Below are 19251 nucleotides of genomic sequence, written 5' to 3' on the forward strand. Positions count from 1 at the left end.
TGCCTGACCTGCTGAGTTTCTCCAGCACTTTGCATGTGTTGCTCTGGTTTTCCCGCGTCTGCAGAATCTCTTGTGTTTATGATAAATGCATTATTTATCACATACTTAAGACTTTAATGATTATAAGTGCTGGCAAGCCTGTTTGGTCAAACTTTGAGAAGAGAATAACGCAGAGTAACACCAGAGTTCATGATAACTTTGCAAGCTAATAGTTTTGGCAGGACGTCAGACCAACTGATTTAAAGTTAAAGGTGATGCTTTTTCTTCCGAGAGTTGTTTAGCCAGAAGCGTGTTTTTTAAAAAAAATTTGGTCACTGTAAGGTCAAGGTTCACTCAGTCCCTTAATAAGTGAAGGTCTTCAGTTGCTTGGTACAGTTTCATCGTGAATAATACAAGCAACGGGATGCTCAGATGGACTGTCACGTGCTACCTGTAGTGCATGCATTGCTTCTTAAAATAGCACCGCAGGCAAGTGACTCCTTTGTCCAAACTGGCACTTCTCTGTATTTACCCCTTAAAGGAAAGTGTTACACAAATACCCTGAGATTTCCCCACGCACTGTCATCCTCACGCGCACCCTCCTTGGTTGACCCCATTCCACACTCAGGACTCTTCTCCAGGTTCCGGTAAAGAAGGGGCAAGGAGCCATGACCTGAAAAAAAAATCGACCGTCCGTTTCTCTCCTGACGCCGCCGGACCTGCCGGGTTCCTCCAGCCACTTGTTTTCTTCCCACTTCGGGGATGAATTAAGATCTTTGTGTTCACAAACCTTGTTTACTTCAAATGCCAACGCTCACCAGCAAAGTGCCAGACATTCCATGCACCATGGAGCGGTTATTTGCTTTAATAATATGCATAGTTCTGATGCCAGCGGAGTTTACTGGCCTGTCCTACTTGTCCACACCTCTGATGAAATGCCACCTTGAGTGAACTTTGAGTGAGTGGAGTAGGCAGCTGAATAGGACGCAGTGTCTCTGTCAGCTGCGGCTGCTGGAACTTGGAATAGGTGAGGGACTGTTAGCTTACTGATGGCTTGTTGAAAATCAGAGGTTTTCTGTTTTCCTACATTTAAAAATAACCTATGCTTGGTAACATCTAAAAGTGCTTCAAAGTTAATCCAAAAGGTATTATTTTTAATGTAGGAACAAGAATTTCCCTGGGAGCTAGAACAAAAGTAGCTGTCCAACCATTTTGTTTGAAGTTCCGTCTTTGGATTCCAAAACGCGATGGGTTGAATTCTGTGGCCGTAATGCTGCAGGAATTTCAGAAATATTGATACTTCCACAGATACATAACTTAATATGGAAACACCTCAGCTGCTCTCAGTGAACCAGTGTGGTTCCCTGAACTCTACTTCTCAGCAAAGAGAGCAGACGTGGGTTTCAGCTACACACACCCTGCTGCCATAATGCAAAATCGAATGCTTTGTACACGTGAATATACGAACTGTTACCACTGCTGCGCGGGCAGTCCCGCACTAAAGTTAAATTTTTATGTATATGTAGCATAACACCTTTACGGGACTATTTCAAAATATAAAGGATTCCAAAGCCATCCAACAGTGGGAGGGTGAAATCGGAATGGCTATAGTGGGGAGCCTTGTGTTACTTCTTTACTCTCAACCTTTAATGATCACCCCCAAACGAAGATGAAAAGATACTGAGGTGGTTCTCGCACACTGCTGCTGTGTAAGGAGCTTTGCCGACCTCACTCCAGTGGTAATTCTGATAATCGCAGTGAAGACTGATTACTTCGATGGCAGCTTCCAGTTTTGGGCCTCCTCCTTGCAACAGGTTCCCCAGGGGGCTTTCAAAGGAGCCCCGGATGATGCCACCAGTTGTAGATGGCACAAACTGCAGGTATATAGGGAACCGCATGGTAGCGTAATGGTTAGCACAACGCCTCACAGTACCAGCGACCCGGGTTCAATTCCCGCCTCTGCCTGTGAGGAGTTTGTACGTTCTCCCCGTGACGGTGTGGGTTTCCTCCGGGTGCTTCAGTTTCCTCCCAGAGTAACAGGGCGTAGTGGTCTAATCCCGTGATTAAATCAGGGGTCGCTGGGCGGCTTGGCCCGAAGGGTCAGGAGGATGATATCCGACACAGCAGCTCTATAAATAAATGTATATATTGCTTGGGTGACGTACTGAAGGTGGTTGATGTGAATGCCAATCTAATTAGTTCCCTTGGCCTGGATGAAGGAAGTCTTTGACTGGAGCTGCTCTCACTCAGGCACCAGAGTTTTCCTGCAAGTTGTGCTGAGGATTTGCGAGCCAATGCCGCAATCATTCGGCTGTGGTCCGACTCAGTTACGTTGGTGATCAGGGGGTGTTGTGGTGGGGTCAAGTTGAGTTCAGTTTATTGTCATGCACAGGTGCAAAGAAAGACTTGCTTACAACAGCATCACAGGCACATAACATCAAGTTAGTGGCATCCTCAAGGAAAAACATAAATGAAGCATAAAACCTATAAAATATTTATAATAAAGGACACAATCAGAACAAATAATAGTCAATATTGTAGTGTAAAGAGATCAAAGTGGTCATGGTGTTGCAAAACTGACTGCAATAGTAATTGAGATGAACGGAATGGTTGAAGGGAAGTAGCTGTTCCTGAAGCTGGTGGGATGGGACTTCAGGCTTCTGTATCTCCTGTCCGATGGTAGCTGTGAGAAGATGGCATGGCCTAGATCTTTAATAATAGATGTCGCCTTCTTGAGGAGGCTCCTCTTGTAGAGGGTGAGGAGGGGACACGCCCACGATTCACTGGGCCGGGTCCACCACTGTCTGAAGCTTCTCGCGTACCTGCACGTTCGGACTGCTGCACCAGACCGCAATGAAGCCGGTCAGGGTACTTCCAAACTTTCACGTGTAGAAGTGACAGGGCCAATTTGTAAGAGTAACTGTCACACGTGGAATGAGGTTACCAACGGCCAGCTCTCCACATTGCATTGTGAGAGGTACTGTGTCATTCGAGTTGTCTAACGTTGCGTGGTAAGTTAGTACTTCGTGATCACAATTTGCGGCCAAAGTTCTCGGCAAATCAGCAGTGGCGGAGATGACAGTGTTTGTGCTGCACTCTCCCATTTCTTGGTTGTGGATTCTATTCTGTTAATCCTCCAGTGCTTCTCTCAGATCTCATGACTATGAGATCTCATGTGGGGTTGCCATTAAAATTGACCCAGACAGGAAACGGTCACACTAATTAGTTTGAAATCCTGGAAATGCTTCTAATATACAGTTGTGGGTGAAAACAGGTTCCCTTCGTGCAATGGAGCAGTCCCGCTCCCAATGCATGAGAAATCCACTCCAGTGTTTTTTCTCTTTTTTAATTTAAATACACACACATTCTATTACATTTCCCAATTACTGAAAGGGCAGGACAGGTTGAAAATGCAACGTGCATTCAGCCTGTAACTTTCCTTTCAAATTTCACAATGCCTTTGTGAATCTTTTAATCTTTGCCAGACATTGAGTCTCCAGATCTCTGTTGCAAAATCTTTCATGATAATTTAAGACGTTACGTCTGGCAACATTTGTAATGCCCTTTCAGTAAACAGTTCCTTCCCCTGTGATTTAAAGTACTATAAAAAATCTTCAGTCTCCATCCACAACCAAATAGGCCAAAGCTTTCTGAACTTAATACTGGATCCGGTGTCTGCTCTCTGGCTGGCCAGCACCTTGTGCAGTGCAGATAAGGTTCAGGAGTGTTTACATTCACTTTGTGTCACACTATTACATTAACATTGACTGAGCAATATTGTGTGTTGTCACTCTTTGGCTGCTCAGCCAAGAGCACCTTTAAAAGCTTATACAGTGCTGCGATAGGTGCGCAGCAACATGTCTCGATCTGCGTTCAATTGAACCCTTTAGAATCATACGCTCTTCTGCCTAACTGGTCCATGCTGGTTCCAGTTGCCCATAACCCCCTCCCCAAGCCCTTCCCCTCGATGTATATGTCCAAATGCCTCTTAAGGTGTTCCTGCCTCACTCACTTCCTTGGGTAACTCACTGCCCTCTGTGTACACAAGTTGCCCCACAGGGTTCTTTTAAATCTTTCTCCTCTGACCTTATATCTGTGCCCTCTAGTTTTGGACTCCCAAACCCCGGGAAAAAAAGGACCATGACTGTCTACCTTATCGACACCCCTTGTGATTTCATAATCTTCTTTGAGGTCATCCTCATTTTCTTGCAGTCCAAGGAATAAAAATTCATTGTAGCCAACTTCTCCCTAAAACTCAGATCCTTTAATCCAATTAACATCCTCACGAATCTCTCCTCCATCCTCTCCAGCTTGACAATGCCTTTCCTATAACACAGTGACCAAAACTGTTCACAATACCCCAGGCATGGCCTTAGTCTCAACTTAAATAATAGCAACATAACGTCACTATTCCTAAACTCGATGCCTGGCTGATAAAGAACAGCAAGCTGTCTAGTACGCAGCCATTTCCTGCAAACTATCTACTTGCATCCCCAAGAGCCTCAACTCCACAACACTCATCAGTGCCCTGCCATTCACTGAACATGTCCCAAATGTGTTATGCCACACTCGTCTCTGTTGAAATCCATTTGCCATTCCTCAGCCCATTTCCCGAACTGATCAAGATAAGGGTCACACAGCTCCTGTTTTAATGCATGATTCTGAATATAAATTATTCTACTGTTGTTTCTGTCACTGTTTTGGCCAATTTCATATCTTTCCTCAGTGGACCAAACAAACATTAAAGGGGAAGGGTGAACAGTCAGATGTATGGTACATATTGGCACCAAGAACGTAGGTAGGGAAAGGGAGGAGGTCCTGGAGAGAGAATACAGGGAGTTAGATAGAAGGTTAAAGCAGGACCTCCAGGGTAGTAATCTCTGGATTGCTGCCTGTGCCACACACCAGTGACAGTAAGAATAGGATGATTTGGCAGATGAGTGCATGGCTCAAGAATTGGTGCAGGGGGCAGGGTTTCAGATCAAACACGAGGAAATCTGCAGATGCTGGAAATTCAAACAAAATGTTCACAAAATGCGCTTCTCCCTGTAGATGCTGCCTGGCCTGCTGTGTTCCACCAGCATTTTGTGTGTAAGGGTTTCAGATTTCTGGATTGTTGGGATCTTTTCTAGTGAAGGTACGACCTGTACAAAGAGGACAGATCACACCTGAACCCGAGAGCAGACTAATATCCTTGTGAGCAGGTTTTCTGGAGCTGTGGGGGAGGGTTTTAACTAATTTGGCATGGGGATGGGAACCAGAGTGATAGGCTGAGGATGGGGCAGCTGGTATACAAGTAGATGCAGTGTGTAGTCAGTCAGACTGTGAGGAAGGACAGGCAGATGATAGGGCTGAATTGCAGTCAGTGGGATGAGTTAAAGTGTAAAGGGGTCAAAACCAACTGATGAATACAGGACTAAAGGTACCATATTTGAATGCACACAGTACACAGAATAAAGTAGGCGACCTTGTAGTACCATTAGAGATTGGCAGGTATTGGCAGATTGGGCATCTCTGCATCGTGGCTGAAAGATCATAGTTGGGAGCTTAACATCCAAGGATACACATTGTATTGAAAGGACGGGTAGGGGGTGGGGTGGTTCTGCTGGTAAAACAAATGCTTAGAAAAAGGTGATATAAGATCAGAAGGCGTAGAATCCTTGTGGTAGAGTTAAGAAGCTACAAGGGTAAAAAGACCCTGATGGACATTATATACAGTCCTCCAAACAGCAGCCAGGATGTGGGCTGCAAATTACAACGGGAGATAGAAAAGGCATGTAAAAAGAGCGATGTTACAATAGTCATGGGGATTTCAATATGCACGTAGACTGGGAAAATCACATTAGTGCTGGATCCCAAGAGGGAATCTGTAGAATGCCTATGAGCATGCTTTTTAGAGCAGCTTGTTGTTGAGCCCATTAAGGAAATGACAAATCAGGTTTGAATGTTATGTAGTGACCCAATTTGATAAGGGAGCTTAAATTAAAGGAACCTTTAGGAGTCAGTTATCATAATATGACAGAACTCACCTTGCAGTTTGAGAAGGAGAAGCAAAAATCAGATGTATCAGTATTATAGTGGAGTAAATGGGATTACAGGGACATGGGAGAGTTGCTGGCCAAAGCTGTTTGGAAACATAACTGGCAGAACAGCAATGGCTGGTATTTCTGGGGGAAATTCAGAAGATGCAGGAAGAATACATCCCAAAGATGAAGAAGAATTCTAAAGGGAGGATGAGGCAACCGTGGCTGACAAGGGAAGTCAAAGACAGCATGAAAGCGGAAGAGCGGGCATATAATATATTGAAAATGAGCAGAAAGAGCATTGAGAAAAATTTAAAATCCAACAGGAGGTAAGCCATAAGGAGATAAAAGATGAAATATAAAGGTAAACTAGGAAATAATATAAAAGAGGTTACCAAGTGAATCTTATTTATCTAGATGAATGGTGGTGAATACAGAACTGAATAGACTACAGCACCAGAAGACCACATATATATACTCAGTGGAGTCTTTATTAGGTACAGGAGGTACAGTAATAAAGTGGTCACTGAGTGTATGATTCTCAAATGTGAAGGTGGCACCATATTGGAGGGAAGTGTTAACGTTGAGGAGGATTATGTAAAAATATATTAATCAGAATCAGAATCAGGTTCATTATCACTGGCAGTGTTAACTTAGTAGCAGCAGTTCAATGCAATACATAAACTAGAAGAAGAGGAAGAAGATTAATTAATTGATTGATTGATTGATTGATTAATTAGATAACAGTATGCATATATTGATTAGATTAAAAATCATGCAAAAAAGAGAAATACTATATATATTTTTTTAAAGTGCGGTAGTGTTGGCGGGTTCAATGTCCATTTAGGACTTGGATGGCAGAGGGGAAGAAGCTGTTCCTGAATCACTGAGTGTGTGACTTCAGGCTTCTGTACCTCCTACCTGATGGTAACAGTGAGAAAAGGGTATGCCCTGGGTGCTGGAGGTCCTTAATAATGGACGCTGCCTTTCTGAGACACTGCTCCCTGAAGATGTCCTGGGTACTTTGTAGGCTAGTGCCCAAGATGGAGCTGACTAGATTTACAACCTTCTGCAGCTTCTTTCGGTCCTGTGCAGTAGCCCCCCCACCACCATACCAGACAGTGATGCAGCCTGTCAGAATGCTCTCCACTCTTTTCTTCCATAGAAGTCTTTGACTACATTTGTTGACATGCCAAATCTCTTCAAACTCCTAATGAAGTACAGTTGCTGTCTTTCCTTCTTTATAACTGCATTGGTATGTTGGGACCAGGTTAGATCCTCAAAGATCTTGACACCTAGAAATGTGAAACTGCCCACTCTCTCCACTTCTGATCCCTCCATGGGGATTGGGTATGCGTTCAACCTCCAGACTGAACATTTTGGGAGGGAAGGATGATCAGAAGAACATGCAGTCCTTGCAAAAACGAGTAGTACAGAGGAGCAATGGGATCTGAAGATTCTCGTACATATAACCAGGCATTCTGCTAGGGAGAGTTAAAATGGAATCCCAGTTCATTCCGACTGTGAAAATGTCCAAGGCACATATATATAACTAGGCACCTTAGTCTTCTGTATAGTACTGTAATTTTATGTGTTGCACTGTACTGTTGTGGCAAAAAAAAACAAATTTCACGACATATGTGAGTGATGATAAACCTGATTCTGAAATGGGTCACTTTTGTGGATTGAGATTGGGAAGGGGGCAGGGAGAGAGGAAACATGGTTGGGAAAAGGGGAAGGGAGAGGGGAGGAAGCAGAAAGCCCCGGAGAGGTCAGTTGGAATCAAATGACCTTTCCTGGTGTCTCAGGGCTCATGGCAACCCCTGCCCCTGGTTTCCTTCTCTGCCACTTGTCCCACAGGCCCCCCCCCCCATGGCACTCCACCCTTGCCATTCCCAACATACTTTGCTCCAGCCAGGCTTACAAACGTGCTCGTTGACAATACAGTACTTGTTCACCCTTGCTTTATTCATGTGCCTAAGGCCCGTGCACTGTACTGCTGATCCGTACACTGAAAAACAAAGAAGTTGGTTGAGCATTTTTTCAGATCTTGAGGCATTTTAGGAATCTTGAAACACTGGAAAAGGTGTGAAAAACGAGACAAGCCAGGATGGTACCAGAACTGAATCATGCTTCATCCATTGGGGAAAATAGAACTTCCTGGCTTTTTTTTTGGGGGGGGGGAAACGGACAAGGACATAACTTGATTAAGGCTCTTAAACCCAACCTGTCCATCTTGCCAAGCCCTTGAAGGAAGTATTTAGACTTCTACTGCAGACTGAAGGTTGGAGTTCACCTAAGATATTCACAAATCAGTCCAAGAGAGAACTTAGAAGAAATATCCTTTCCAGAGAGTGGATAAAGAAGAAGATTAGCTTTATTTGCCACATGTATATCAAAACATCGAAACATAGAGTGAAATGTGTCGTTTGCATTAACTGTCATCACAGAGCCAGGGCAGGCAGTAAGTGTCACCACGCTTCTAACTGCTTTCTAATCCTTATATCTTTGGACTGTGGGGAAAAGCACAGAGCACCCAGAGGAAACCCACACGGTCATGGGGAGAACATACGGACTGTGGCAGAAATTGAACCACGATCGCTGGCGCTATAAATCGTTCAGCTAACTGCCGCCGTTACTGGTGCTAGACTGCGGAACCTGCGACCGTAAGTGGAACAGTATGAGTGATTTAAGTTAAAATCTGGAAAAACAAGAGAATACAAGGACACAATAAAATGGGAGCAGGAGTGGGCCACCAGCCTCTCATGCCATCCAGTACCATTTTAGCCAATCTGCCCACAGGCCTCAACTCAATGTCAGATTCACAAAGCCTTTGGTTCCTCAACCTTTCAAAAAAGACTATCTCCTCCTTAAATGCTTTCAATGACTCACCCTCCTCAACCTTATGGGGTTAAGAATTCCAGAGATTTGCACCTCTCTGTTAGGAGAAATCTCTTTGCTCTTTGGTTTTAAGTGACTGCTCCCTCATCTTGAAATCATGTGCCCTCATTTGAGGCGCTCCCAGTAGTGGAGATATCTGAGCAACTGAGCTGTCATACTGATTGAGTGTCTTGCGGGTTTCATAAGGAAATAATAAAAGTGGGAACAGATGAAGTGGGACTGGAGAAGGCTAAATGAAGGGTCCCGGCCTGAAATGTTGACTGCTCGTTTCCACGGATACTGCCCTACTTGCTGAGTTCCTCCAGCGTGTTGTGCTTGTTGCGTTGACCCCAGAGTATTTTGTGCTGGAGAAGGCTAAAGTTGGCCATCAGATAAAAAGCCAGAAAGCACATAACACCAGGCTCAAGGATAACCTCAATCCCTCTCTACAAGACTATTGAACGGACTTCTTGTACGAAAGGATGGACTGTTGACCTCACAATCTTCCTTGTCATGGCTTTACACTGTATCACAAGGCTTCCCAACCATTTTGTTTTGCCATGGACCGATACCATTATGCAAGGGGTCCGTGGACAGTAGGTTGGGGACCTCTGCCGTATTGCCTGCCTCCACTACGCCTTCTCCAGAACAACATTCTGTCACTGTTTTTCCCTTTCACAACCTTGTTGTAGATGTGGCATAACGGTCTGTATGGATGGTATGCAAAACAGACTTTCATTATTCATGTAAACCAATTACCTATGTCTAACAATAACACGCATTAGATGGCACGAATGGCTTCTCTCTGTGTTGAATAACCACTGCAACGCTGCAGATGTTAGCGTCTTTGTGAGACTACTTTGCTCCGATTCAATACAGCAGTTGGAAAGGCAACAGAAAATTTACAGTGCTTTTATCAGCACCAAATTCTGAAGTGGAAAACTCACGGCTGCAGACTCATTGTCAATACCTTCTCTATTTCTCAGCCTTTGTCCAAATACTTCAGCTATATTTCCAGCTCCTTCTTACTTCATCTGGTCACTTCGTCTAAACCCAAATCATTACAGGTATTTTCCTTCTCTAATCTTCGTGGTCCGTTGCAAAATTGACCCTTTCCCAAGGGTCTCAAGGGCATAAGGATGTAAAATAGGTAGATAGCAAAGTTTAAGCGGAATTAACATTTTGGTGTACATCTCACTAAGGAGAGGATGTGATGCAAATGCAGATCAGATGTTTCAAAGGGAAAATCAGCCTTAATCTGCAAAGACAAGTCGGGGATGAAAGCCAAGAGGTAGAAGAACAATCACAGATGCTTGAAAAGCCAGAAAATCAAAGAATAAAAGAACATGAACTGACTCGGCAATCCATCTTTGTCCCAGAAATTAACTGCCCACTCCGTCAAACGGCTGTAGAATCCTCCCAATAATTATCCCGCACGATCTTCCTCCCTTGGCAATCTGTCCCTGGCGATCGGTGACTCCTGGAAAACCTAGCTAAAAGAAATTAAGCATTTTATATTTTATTTAAAATTACAGAATCTGCATTTTCTATTGCCTTCTGTGCATTTATATTGTTCCTTTTACATCCCCAACAGGCTATCCCGAAAGATTTTAACCCTAATGAAGTACTTTTAATGGGAATTCACTTCCGTATGGCAGCAGCCTGACTCTGCAAGCTCCCTCAATGGAGAACTGAGGAGTAGTTATTGACTTGATCGATTCTGAGTAATTCCTTTGCTCTTCTTTGAAATAATGCCATGGATTTCCTTAGATCCAGCCTGGAAAGGGTATTTAATATCCCATCTGAGGCATCGAGCAGTACTCTGAAGCATGAGTTAAAGCTTTTGTGCTTAAGTCTTGGGAGTGAATCACATCCTTTTAGCACTAAAACCAATGAGCTACCAAGCTAATTGGACAGTTTAGTCTAGATTATGTCTTGGAATTTGTGCCTCTGCATGGCAAATGTAACTATTTTTACCTTCTCTTGAATATAATTTCTGAAGTCCTTTTCTTCAGTAAACAATCCCAAACTCATTAACCTCTCCTCATTGCTCAGATGTCACAATCAGGGTGTAAGGTTCGGGTTTCTCTTCATTTTTAGCAGCGAAACCAGTTGTTTGGATACACAACTCTAACTGTGTGTACCAATGACTTGCCTCCACTATACCCCTCCTCCACCCGCCCCCCCCCCCCCCCCCCCCCCGCCAACGCTGGTATTCCCAGTGAGTGACCCTCGTTTTATCAGGATCAGCCACAGCCTCGAATCAACCCAATCCTGAGCATACCCTGTGGACACGGAAGAGGGCCGATGTCCAATTGATCTCCAGGTTCCTGGCAGTGATCTTTGCTGGTGTGTGGATCGTATACGAAACAAGGGGCTATCAATCCTCCTCTGAGTCCAGGAGTTAATGGCAAGTCCCTGGGGCATTTTTGAAGTTGCCTTAGAGCCATAAAGTCATAAAGACCTGTAAGAGGCTGTTGGTCCCGTTGGGTCTATGTCAGCCATTAAGTGTCTTGGTAGCATAGTGGCTAGTGTAACGCCACTGCGGCGACATTGACCAAAAGTGACCCAGGTTCCGTTCCGCCAATGTCTGTGAGGCGTTTGAATGTTCTCCCCGTGCCTGTGCAGGTTTCCTCTGGTGCTCCAGCTTCCTCCCACTTTCCAAAGAGTTAGTAAGCCGTGGCCATGCTCTGTTGGCGATTCCTGTGGCCTGTCTCCACACAATCCTCTGACCATGTTGGTCATTGAAGCAAACAACGCATTTCACTGTATGTTTCCACATACAGAAGCTTTGCCCAGTATGCCTGCTGGGAAAAGAATCTCAGGGTTGTATGTAGGTACTCCGATAATAAATTTTACTTCAAACTTTGAACCGATGTGACAAATAAAGCTATTCCTTATCTTTAGAAGCGCCTGTTGGAAAGACAAGAGTTAATACTGGACGAGAAAAGGTGTTGAACTAACTAAGGCAGTCGGAAACAACAGGTCACTCAATGAACATTCCAGAACTATAGTCAGCTAAAGATGACAAACATCACCCACCATTACCGCAGCCCTGGAGTTGTACTGTCCAGCTCCCCTCCACCCTGAACACCCACTGTCCGGAGCCCTGATTGAATCCCTTTGGCTTCTGTAACCCCTAAATGAAATCAAGCCACATGCCCAGCCAGCTTTCCCCATGTCAAAGTTAGTTTTAGTATGTATCTATGCACGGTATGTGGACGTTATTGGCATTGCCAGTATTAATTGTCCTCCCATGATAAACTGAATTGTCAGGTAAGAATTAACCTCTCCAGTGTGTGTGAAATCACGTATTGGCCAGACTGAGTAGGGATGGCAGATTTCTGAAGCTTTTGAATAAACCTGATGAGTTTTTCCAACAGCCCAGTGGTTTTATGATTACCATCACTGACACAGGCGTTCTTTTATTCCAGTTGTATTTAATTAATGCCTTGATTTTAAGCTCCCCATTTGGCCACGAGATTTGAACACATCTTCAGATAAATGGTCTAGAACCCTGGCGGCTGGTTCACTAATTTAACCATTTCATCACCACAGCTCCTTTAGTCAGTTCTCAAGTGCTTGGTCTCACAATAATGCAAAATTACCAGAACTGGGGTTATGATTATAAGAGTTAGTCTACTTGCGATTTGCTCTCTCTATTTCTAAAAGCCCAGTGCTGACAGATGAAATTGTAACTCCTTTATTTTAAGATAAGGTCATGTATTTAAAAATCATGCTGATGCTACTGACTATAATTGACATTCTAGTGAAGGCTTCCAATAAATAAATTCTGTCCACTATATAACTTCAGACAGACATTCTTGCATCAGTTCAATGTGTCACGTGACCCACCACAAGTGAGCACCACAATCGACCTGCTAAGGTCTGTAGGTTTCAACATTACGCTTAAAACCAGGAGGTTGAAATTAGGCCAGGATCATCCCTTGAGAAAAAGACTTATACATTTGAGTCACATTCCAGAATTATGGACTTTTGCAATCACTGAAGTTTGTTCTAGACCAGTTCACACAAGCAGCAACCAGATGATCTTTTTTTTAAATATTTACAGACAAATAAATATTGACTAGAGCTCCTGGACTAATTCCTTTGACCGGCTTCAGAACTATGGCTGTCAGGGATTGTTGAGGAAGTTTGGCCTGAAGGCAAAGCAACAGAGATGATTTGGAGGCAAGCGATAACTGGGGTTCTGGCTGGTGATCGAGAGGGTTGTTCCATAAGACGCTGTCAACATGGAGGGCCAGAGTGATGAGGTTTCCAAGGTCGGCGGGCATCTCTTGGGTAGACAGTTCGTCTTTCAAGCACTCTAGGAGGCCGGGATGGAAATGGGCCAGCAGGGTTTCTGCATTCCAGCTGCACTCCACTACGAGGGTCCTCAATTCCACGGTGTTATCCTTGACGCTGGCGAAGCACCCAATCCACTACCTCCTTTTCACTTCCCTGACAGTCTCACCTCAGCGGTGAGTCCCTCGTATTTATTGCAAATGGTGGTTTTATTGTCCCACTTAGCAGTGGCCCACGTCGGAGCAAGCCCAGTCAAGAGAGAGATGACGTAGGCGATTGGTAACACACAGAGGCGGCTGGAGCACTGGGACAGGGAATTGCGCCACTGGGTTGGAGATCTGCCGAAGCGTTCAGGCACTGGAACGTGGGGCTCCGACAGAGGAGGCTGGCTGCAATGAGAAGGAGAGATGCTTGAGAGTGATGAGCAGATTGTCTTTTGGTTTCCCACTACTCCTGAATCACGTACTCATGCTGGTGGACAGCTTCCTTTAGGTGAGCAAACTTTGCTGTGTCAATCACTGGTTCTCCCATTTTGTCCGGGGTTATAGAGGAAGCTTCGCTCATTTGATGGACCAAAGGCAATGTCTCTTTGTAAAAAGCTCTTCAATTATTTTCACTCCCTTGTCCATTTGGCCCTTCTCACTGATCTCCCCCTGGCACTCATTCCTTTCTTCCCCCTTCCCCTTCTCTTTTTCCATTCCCCCCTCTTGCTCCCCTCTTACCCCCTCTTTTCTCCTCATCTGCCTATCATCTCCCTCTGGTGCCCCACCTCCTTCCATTCTGCTATCAGATTCCTTCTTCTTCAGCCCTTTACCTTTTCCACCTATCATCTCCCAGCTTCACACTATTCATTCCCCTTGCCCCACCCACCTACTTTTCCCCCTCACCTGGCTTCACCTATCACTCATTCCCCTCCATGCTCTTTCCCTCTTCCTTCCCAGTCCTGGTGGAAGATCTCGGCCCGAAATGTGGACTGCTTATTTCGCCTCCACTGACGCTGCCTGACATGCTGAGTTCCTCCAGCATTTTGTATGTGTTGCTCTGGATTTCCAGCATCTACAAAACCCCGCATGTTTATTATTTTCACTCTCTTGCTCTTTTCTGAAGCTCTGCATCTTCTCGGGTTGGCAAATCTGAAATATTTGGCGTGGGCCGAGGTGTCACTTGCTTCTGTGTTTGGTTAAACACAGAGCTATTGCAGCCTGGGATCTTCGGAAGTTCAATTATGATGACTGTAAGGAGCTTGCACATTCTCCCCGTGAACCATCTGGGTTTCCTCCCTGCTCTGGTTTCTTCCGACAATCCAGTTAGTAGGTTCACCGGTTTTTGTGAATTGTCCTGTGGGCCGGCATTAAATAGGTGAGTCGGAAGGACCAGTTCCACGCTGAGCCTCCAAGTACATAACTAGGTGTGTTGCTAGGCAGCGTGGCTCACTAGGCCGAAAGGGCCTGTTCCAGGCTGTGTCTGTAAATAAAAATAAAATAAATGTTTCCCTATTTCTCTCTCTGATTCACAGATCAAACAGATACTAAATTTCAAAACAGCCCGGGCTCCCATCTGAGGAAATGGTGACTTAATTTGTTTGTGTGCACAGCTGCTGGGGGATGAGAGCCTCTCCATCCACGGGGGCGATGCCACTGTCTGACAACTCCGCCACCTGTTTAATCAATCAATGGCTTTGAAGAAAATGCTGAAGTTTGTCGGATGAGACCCTTTTAGTCATGAAACGATCTCTTTATAGTAGGGCTGTTTATTTAGAATGAAATGGAGTGATAATTACCTAAGGCCTGTGTCTGATGCTGTACTGGGAATCCGAAGAGTCCCAGGACAGGAAGGCTTGCATGATGCTGGAATTATTATGACAGTGATGTTCTGTTTACAATAAAGCAGTGTAAATGCAGGCCAACTCTAAAAGCAGTGCCAGCTCCAGCCTCCTCCAACAAAAGCTGTGAGAGCAGTTTAGTAATCTGGAGTGAGGCAGTTCTGCTGCATCACCAGTCCAGTCTCCATAGGTGCTGGCAACAGAGCAAAAGGAAAGAAGTATTGGCATTTACAGCATATAGCATCTTGGGCATCTCATGACATTTACAGCCAGTGAAGTTGCTTCCAAGTGTAGTCAGTGCAGAAGTAGCAAACTGTTTGCACTCAGCAGCTCGCAGGAGCAGCAATGTGATAATGACCCGATAATTTCTTCCTTGGTTGTGCTCACGGGCTAAGCTTTGGCCTCCGAAGCAGTGGCAGGGGATCTTTTGAAGCCCGCCCGAAGGAAGAAGGTGGAGAAACGGCAGCGGGAAGTGCGGGAAATAGTCAGCAGGGCAGAGGGGCCAGGTCGGTAAAGGCCGGGGGTACCGGTTCACAGAACGTCTGCCTCACAGCAGCTGAGTTCAATCCTGTATGTGACTCCACGACTTTCCTCCAAGTGCTCTGATTTCCATCTACATCCCAAGGATGAGTTGGTAGGGTAATTGGCCACTGTGAGCTGCCCCTGGTTTGTAGGTGAGGGTAAGATCTACAGAGAATCTCACGTTCTCACCAGTACCGGGGAACCGGTTAAACTGTGAGGAGAATACAATATTGTTAACAACAATGTAGTGTAACTGGTGGTTGATGGTCAGTGCAGACTCGATGGGCCAAAGGGCCTGTTTCCTTGCTGATTCTCACAGGGGTTCCCAAACTGAGGTCCACGGACCCATAGCTCAATGATCTTGGTCCATGGCATTAAAAAGGGGTGGGAACCCCTGTTCTAAAAAACCCATGGGACATTGATTTTTTATCCCATCGAAAAGCTGGTACCTCTGACAGTGCTGTATTCCTTAATAACGCACTGTACAGGCACATCAATGTTAAGCATCTATTGCCACTTAGGCCAGCATAGACACTGTTAATTCAACTGGCTTTCAAGCAAATTGCAATACTATGGTAAACTTTCAAAATACACAGTAATTCCTTTATTGTTTGGTTCTATCATGGCAAATTGTGCAGATAATGTCAGTCACTCAGCACAAGCCCATAAAGGAGATAATTAGGATGCCAGTTCTGCTCGAGCTTTCGGCGATGACAGCCCTTCCTGAATCACTCCTGCAGCTTTGGATCAATAAAGAACAGACTGTAGAACCGGGCCTCAGCAAAACCACCCCCCTCCCGGAAAAAGTCCAGCATTCCCCCCCTAGGGTGTCCGGGTAGAGAATTTCCGGGATTTCCCCATTTCCCGTGTGAAGATATCTCTAAAGATTTTGGAGATTAACTCTATTTGTCACATGTACATTGAACCATCAAAACCTACGGTGAAATGTGCCATTTCCTTCGATGACCAGCAGAGTACTAATATGTGCCGGGGGCAGCCCGCAAGTGTGGCCACACTTGTAGCCCCAGCATTGGGACAACTCTCTAACCCCAACCCCTACACCTTTGGTGTGCAGGATAAAACCGGAGCACCCAGAGGAAACCCACGTGGTCACGGGAGGAGCTCCTTACAACCAGCAGCAGGAACCAAATCTTGGTTGCTAGTGCCATAAAGCATTTTGCTGACCTCGCTGGTACCGTGGCACCCCTAATCTCCAAGGTATCATCCCTGATCTACTCTACTGTGACCCCTGTTTCTGAGACAATGACGCCCACTTTATCAGAATCAGTCACAAACGTGCCTTCGAGAAAAGCAGTAAGCACTCATTTGTGACTTCCTTCGCCTACTGGAGCAGATTCCCCCCTCCTCCTCCATTTCCCCTCTCCGCCCCCACCATACACACACGTCAGAGCAGCAGGATGTCAGAGAGCTGAGTTGGTGGAACGTTTCTCAGTAGGACGTTGGGTCGAACTCAGAGCACTGCCTGCGGAAAAAGTCAAAGGTCACAGTGGAACCTACGTCCAATCAAAGTTGCAGCAAATGGGTTGCTTGCTTTTGATGAAGTTATTTGGTGAGCTGGCAGATAAGGTCTAGGCGTGCTTATAACAAACGCATCAGCTCCTAGTCAGTACAAGGAGGGCAGCTGTACATATGCACGGCAACTAATTCCAAATTAGGAATGACTTTAACCATACAGAAGAAGGAATTGGAATTTTTGCTTGTTACGCTCTTTCTTTCATAGTCTAAGATCTTAAGACTCATTTGTTTTGTGTGACTTGGAAACGCTTTCTTTTGTTAGCAGAGAACAGCTCAGAAACTACTGTTAGGGATCTTAGTGAACAAAAATTAAAGGTTTGTATACCAGGACACTCTGCTTGATGACGGAGTGAGATGAAGAAACAGGAGTTCTAACCAACGTGGACCATTTGTTCCAAAGGCTCCTCCACACTGACTGGAAGCCTTGACTCGCGTTATCAATAACCTCACGCTTGTTTTCATAAAGTAAATCCTTAATTTATTAACCAAACTACATGTACTACAGAGAACAACTCCATAAAGCCAACCTCCAGCAAGAGCAGCGTCCACACAACGCAACGGACACACAGCTGGGCTCGTACCTCTGGCCACGCCCACCTTGAGCCCCATTTCTCTGTTAGCTGTATGGGGTGGCAAAACAAGACTTAAGCATGAAGTCCTGAAGAAGGGCCTCGGGCCAAAACGTCAACTATTTGTTCATTTCCACAGATACTGCCTGACTTGCTGAGTTTCTCTAGCATTTTGTGCGTGTTGCTTTGGACTTGCAGCATCTGCAGAATTCCTCTTCTTTAAGACATAAGTATGTTGATATGCCAGCATTTTGCCCACTGTTTTAATGGAGTAGTTATCTAACTTCCTGCTCTTCTCAGACAGTTCCTCAGCCTCCAGCATGATTTGTGATCACTGGAACATGGAAGCTGTCTATGAGTGATTTCTATTAACAGAAGTGGGTGCTGTACACAAGCAATCTCACAGACTTTACAGCAGGAGGGTCTGATAGCAAGACAGCCCATAGATGATTGGAGTGCAGGCTTATCATACGCGTGTGCACTAACTTCGAGAGCGACTTGGATGACGTGTAAATCTTTATGTTCCTGCTTTTCTAGCCCCAGACGAAGAACAATTGCCAATAAATGCTCATTTGTTACTGCTCAGTTTCAACATTCAAATAACTATGATTTTTGATTTATCTTGTCTGACTTTAATACCTTGAGCAGAGTGGCAGCATCAATAAAGCTTCACAATAATTGCATGTTACAGCAGACAAATTCATGTGAAAAAGGATCTAGTGCTTTCCCGGTGTAAATGATGAATAAACTCTTCCATCTGGGTACAGGTATCGATTATAACCAATGTTTCGATGACAAACTCTGCCGTCTTCATTGGGGATGATGCCTGGACATTAAGGTGTTCACTTGTGTCAGCATGTGTCCATTTAATTTGGCAACAGTAATTTCAAGCTGTATATTCTGAGTCAAGTTATTTGCACTCAATGTAAGTAAGACCCAGGAATTGATTATGGACTTCAGGAAGGGACAGTAAAGGGAACACACATTGGCGCTCACTTAGGGATCAGCAGTGGAAAGGGTGAGCAGTTTCAAGTTCCTGGGTGTCAACATCTCTGAAGCTCTAACCTAAGCCCAACATATTGATGTTGGTATTACAAAGCTATATTTCACTAGGAGTTTGTGGAGACTTGTTACGTCGCCTAAGACCCTAGGAAATTTCTGCCATGGAGAGCATTCTAACTGGTTGCATCGCTGTCTTTTAGGGAGGGGCCACTGCACAGGGACGGAAAAAGCCGTAAACTCAGGCAGTTCCATCGCGGATACTGACCCGCCAGGTATCAAGAACGTCTTCGGAAGACAATGCCTCAAAAAGGCTGCATCCACCATGATGGACCCCACCCCCCATGACCCAGCGCATGACCTCCTTCCATTGCTGTCTTCAAGGAGGAGGTACAGGAGCTTGAAGACAAGCACTCAACGTTTCAGGAACACCTTCTTCACCTCTGTCAGGATCTAGCCTAAATGTGGAATAAACTCTTCTCGGGTTTCCAGCCCGGTACCTGTATTGATTATAACTGATGTTTCAATAACAAACTCTGCCATCTCCTTTAGGGTGATGCCTGATAACAGATCTATGAATGGACCCATGAACACTACTTCAATATTTTTTCTTTTT

General features: G+C 45.0%; 1 long non-coding RNA gene across 4 annotated transcripts in view; it reads right to left on the reverse strand.

Annotated features, from left to right (window-relative positions):
* Positions 1–11105: 11105 nt before the first annotated feature.
* LOC132382123 (uncharacterized) overlaps positions 11106–19251 on the reverse strand; it is a 36248-nt gene continuing 28102 nt past the window's right edge. For all 4 annotated transcript variants that reach the window (XR_009508212.1, XR_009508213.1, XR_009508211.1 and 1 more), the window contains one exon: positions 11106–14651. This is a non-coding gene — a long non-coding RNA (uncharacterized LOC132382123). The remainder of the gene's footprint in view (positions 14652–19251) is intronic.

Source organism: Hypanus sabinus, chromosome 27, assembly GCF_030144855.1.
Source record: "Hypanus sabinus isolate sHypSab1 chromosome 27, sHypSab1.hap1, whole genome shotgun sequence".
Classification (NCBI taxonomy): domain Eukaryota; kingdom Metazoa; phylum Chordata; class Chondrichthyes; order Myliobatiformes; family Dasyatidae; genus Hypanus; species Hypanus sabinus.